The sequence below is a fragment of the Tympanuchus pallidicinctus genome, unplaced genomic scaffold (genome assembly GCF_026119805.1).
Source record: "Tympanuchus pallidicinctus isolate F22 unplaced genomic scaffold, pur_lepc_1.0 scaffold26, whole genome shotgun sequence".
NCBI lineage: Eukaryota > Metazoa > Chordata > Aves > Galliformes > Phasianidae > Tympanuchus > Tympanuchus pallidicinctus.
This window is the reverse complement of record NW_026294743.1, coordinates 7,998,774-8,003,789: the sequence shown is the minus strand read 5'-3', so window position 1 is coordinate 8,003,789 and position 5,016 is coordinate 7,998,774. Positions and strand designations below refer to the sequence as shown.

The 5,016-nt window shown below is 35.2% G+C and overlaps 1 long non-coding RNA gene across 1 annotated transcript; it reads left to right on the top strand.

Moving 5' to 3' along the window:
* Positions 1–1,427: 1,427 nt before the first annotated feature.
* On the top strand, positions 1,428–4,665 carry LOC128084277 (uncharacterized). The gene is made up of 3 exons (XR_008208425.1): positions 1,428–1,587; positions 3,668–3,735; positions 4,285–4,665. It is a non-coding gene; the product is annotated as an uncharacterized LOC128084277 (long non-coding RNA).
* Positions 4,666–5,016: the final 351 nt, after the last annotated feature.

Genomic DNA, 5,016 nt, shown 5'->3' with positions numbered 1-5,016 from the left:
AGCTCCCATCCGTTTTCTAGACTTCATTGCTGGCTGCAAATCACAGATACTGCTCGTACCAGAATTCTTGCTTCCTTACATGTGCCTCTTCATATTCAGGAAAGCCATCAGATCAACCCTAATCATATCACAGGGTATGATATCACTGCTCATCATACAAATTGACCTCATGTAAGTTTTGTTGGAATAATTTGGGTGGTTTTCTGCCTGTGTGTATAAACAGCTTCCCAGGTTACAACCTGTGCTGGTTCAGTGGAAGCCAGAGTCTGCCTTTCTGACAGCTCAGTCAGGTGAACTGCTACATGTCTGAGGAAGAAGAAAAAATGTTTTGAGAGAGATTGAAAAATGTTGCATTTAATCTTTTCAACAAGAAGCCATCAATCCATTGCCTTTGGGGAGACACTGAGAAAACTTCAGAGTAACCGAAGATGATTTACATTTGATAGCTTAAATATAAGAGCAGAGAAAATAGGCCATTATAGCGATGAGACAACCTCCATTGTTACTTGATCTACAAAAAAATATCTTTTAAGAGGATTGAAGGTTGATAAATAATCTGTAGCTACATCATTCAACTACTCTTTTTTACAAATTATAGCCTTCATGTAAAATTTAAACCTATCTTTTATCTTTTTACCATGACTATTTAGATACTACAAAAAAAAAAAACCCAAAAAAACCTAATTCATAGCTGTGGGGTTTCAGAATACTGTATCTTTTTGGTGAGTGCTTTGCTGGTTACAGTTACCAGGTCTCACTGCAACAAGATTTCTTAGCTTCTATCTTATTTTGGAGTTTTTACACTGAGAAGCAGGTAATAGATGTATATTATTCTTATAATTATTCTTATACATGCATGTATTTGCAAAAACACAATCAGTATGCTGAACAAGTTGCTGCCACTGGAATATCAAAAGATCAGAAGTTTCACTGTACTGTTATGAGACATTTGTTTTGCTTACACTTTACCCTTTTAATATTGTACCCCATTTTTTTTTTCCTGCCTGTTTCATTGACTATACTTATTTTAAACCTGTATAAAATCTGAATTTATATATTGATTTCTAATTTAAGTTCCTTTGCTGAAAGTGGAACCCCTACAGACTTACAGAGGACTTAAATTGATTAAATACAATGGCAGAATTGTAGAAAAATATGACTATCTGATGCTATGTTAGTAATTACTATTAAAAAGGTAATAGAACTCGCTGAAGTGAACATTTCAATTGTTATTGAACAAATCTTTTTTTTATCTGTAGTATTTTTCTTAAGACAATAGTAGTTGCGTTTCATGGACACAGCTGTTGGTAACTTTTAAAGGGTAAATTAGGTGGGAATGTAACAGTACTGTGTCTGTAAACTTGTTTCTGCACTTAAGCTTCCATTAATGACACTTGTCTACTGGTTTCACTTAGGGTAGATGCATCTCTATGGATCATCCCTCTCTTTCCTGGCCAGGGAATCCTGTATTTCATGGTTTCCCAGCATCAGTTAGACTTGAAGAATCTCCTTCCCTGAGAATATATCTACCTCACAGTGTGGGCACTGTCACTTCTGCCCATGCAGACTTAAAACTGGAAACTTCAGGTTTTGCATGTGGGAAAATTTTGGCTGGGTTGATTGTGTTCCAGTTCAGGTTGGGAATCTCTGTGCTTGTTAGCCCTGAGATGTGAGAACATGGCAGTGGTGCTTTATGGGCTACAAAGCGTAGACTTAGTTATTTGGGTCTCTGTCAGTTCTGTTTGGGTCTCAGTCATTTAAGGGATCTTTTTGCTGCTATCTAGACATGATTTGAGGTTGGTTTTTTTTTGGTTTCTTGTTTTGTTTTGTTTTTCTTTTTTTTTTTTTTAATGGAATATGCTTTAAATCTTTGCAAAGTCCAGTCTGCAATGAGTTTTTTCTGTTCATCCAGGCACAAGTATTTTTACATTTTTTGTGCTAATGGTTTATGAATGTGATCACATATATGCAATATTACACTTGACTCTGACTAGAACTGAGAAGGCTCATTTGCTCATACTTTATGTTCTTCCTTGTCTTTCAAAATTACTGTTAACTTGTGGTTAACATTGTTTTCTGCACTATATAGAATACTGAATTTGCTGTTTAGACTGGAAGAACCAACACAAATGATGTCTCTTAAATTGTAATTGACTGTGTGCTAGGAAAAGCTTTTAAAAATTTCTGTCTGATGTTGACTTGCATCTTCATCTCTGAAATATTTCAGATTATCCATTCTCCTGTGTGTCCTTACTTCAGAAAAGCTCTTTTTTTTTTTTTTTTAATGTCACTCTTCGTTTTGAAATGTGGTCTTTGAATACCAATGAACAAAATAATGTTTTTGATTGACAGCTGTAATTAAAAAAAAAACACCTCTCTTTCAGGGAATTGTTTGTAATGGCTTGGAATATTTGCTTTCTTATGATACAGCACCATTTCCCACAAGCAATACAATATTTCTTCAGAGGTTTACCTTGTCAAACATTGTTAAAATATAAATAAAATAAACAAAATGGTTTTGAAGCTACTGGGTACCAGTAATGGCTTTTTGTCTTAAATGTGAAACAAATATGAATTTTACCTAAACTTTACCTGAACTGCAGGTTTTTCTCAGGCTACACAAAGCGACAGTTATATTCCTATGCTGTTCACTACAGCTTTGTCTGGCTTTAAGTTTTGGAGTCAAGGGGCAGCAAGTGATTCCTATGGATTTCGTGTTAAGAAGTGGTTCATAAATTATGGATGAAGTGGGACAGTTATTAGTATTTAAAGACAATTCTTGAAGATAAATATTAATAGGTGTAAAAACCTGAAGGAATTCCAAACAAAACCTTTCTGAAATAGGCCAATTAAGCAAAGTTTGTATGATTCAATAAATATTGCTACTGATACTGAAATGGTGGGTTAATGATGTATGCACAGATATGGGCCATATCCTGATATCCTGCCTGTTATTTATACAGAGAAATGAATCCTCATAGCATAACTCCTTGACTGCTGAGTGAGTCTTCAGAGTTCATTTTCCGAGTAGTGATTTCTACGCAAGCAACTTGAGTGAAATCTTTGCACCATTCACTTACCTTGTTTGCTTTAACCTTGGTCTGAGGCAGATTTATGTAAGAGAGAGAGATGCCCTTGAAGAGGGATGGCCAAGAAATAACCCGAACCAGGCAAGCATGGATTGTCGGCAACTCGGTTGTTAGAGCTCCTATGTCCAGTAGAAGAGATCAGTGTAATGTCCACTCTCAAGAGCTTGCATAAACTTGTTTACATTTTACAGATGATAATTTTTAAAAAAGTTTAAAACATTTAAAAAATTTTTCATTTCTAAGGAATAGCAAAATGAAAATATTCCCAGTGGAATGAATATGCAAACTCTTAAATAAGGTCAGTGCGAAGTGAGAGAGAATAAAGAAGTAATTAAAGGATTTGATAAATGCAAGTACAGTTGGGCCTGCTATTCATTTCTGCTACTCTTGCTATTCTTTCCCATCTGATGTTGTGAAATAAGTAACAATCATCCTGCCTGTCCAGTCCAAGCTGAAGCTTTGTCTAGGTATTCTAACCTTCTCCTTGCTTTATGTGCACATTCTGCAAAATATGAATCTGTTCTCATTTTACACAGAATATTAGTGTGAAGATTTCTCTTATGCTCTTTTTTTTTTAGGCTATCTGATTGTATTGCCCTACAATCAAATGGCATTTGAGATGCATGGGAGATCTATGTGCTACTAGGTAAGGATTTTGTGATTTTTTTGATGAAATTGCTGTGTCAACCCATTATTTCTAAAGCTTAGAGAAAGAAGTTTAACATTGTTTTAGAATAATTCTGGTTTCGTGAGTTCTCAAAGATTATTTGTTTCAGATAATTTATTCCTACTTACACGAGCTAATTCTTCCTTTTTATTTTTGGTGAATTGAGCACAGTATGCTAGAGATCTGATATGCAGAGACTGAAACAGTAATTACAGAGTCAGTGTGCGGAGCCTTGTGATATGATGCCCTTACTGTGAAGCATTCTGTTTTGTCAATAAGCTTACATCAATACTTGGCAGGTCATTTCTGCAATTTTAATATTTCAGAATATAAACTAGACGAAGTCAGTAATACCAAATAGGAGCTGCTTTGCATCTGAAACTGACAAATCCTATTTTGAAAGCATGCATGAACATGAGGATCAAACTTAGATTTTAACATTTACATTTTTTTTGGAATTGGAAAGTGTCTGATCCACTTCTAATTTACCTGTTGTTAATTTCCTGAATCTTTCCTAATCCCTTGCAGCTGAGATGTCCTCACCATTGGAGAAGCAATTAACAAAATCCCTGACTGGAGTCTATGAAGCATCTGTTAAGGAAGTATAAAAGGTTAACTTAAATCCCAGCACACAGTTGTCAGACTAGAACAAATCAGCATGGAGAATTACCTGGAGGCACCACAAGGGTAAGGTGGAGCATATGTGTGGTAAAAAGGTTGTTTATGACTAGCAGAATTAATTTTCCAGGATGAGAAGGTCAGACATGCACAAATGAAGGCTGTCTGTGATGAGTAGAGGCTGTTTTAGGCTCTGGATTTCACCTGGCAAGCACCAAGGTATATTTCATTGGTGTATCCAAACTCAAAACACTTAAAGTTGTGATTTCAGAGGTGCCAATGAATGTTGTCTCCTTTGTACCAGGTTCAGTGGATTAATCACAGTGATGCTTAAGACAGTTATTTCTTCTTTCTTTATCTAACAGTATAAACTCTTTTAACCCTCCAAAATGGAGTACTCCTGTCTGTGTCATGTCAATGCAAGATGAAGTTTTTGTATCAAAAAAATTAGACTTACTGTCTAATTCCAGCATCCAAATATAGTAGGCTCTGTATTTGTTGTAACTGAAAGTGTCTTTGTTAAATTAATCAAGCATATAAATGTATGATAATTGCAAAACGTTGGAAACGTTCAGATTGGGTCTTCATATGATAAAAATAAGCATTATTCTTCTATTGCTACTGCTGATTAAGGTAGGTATG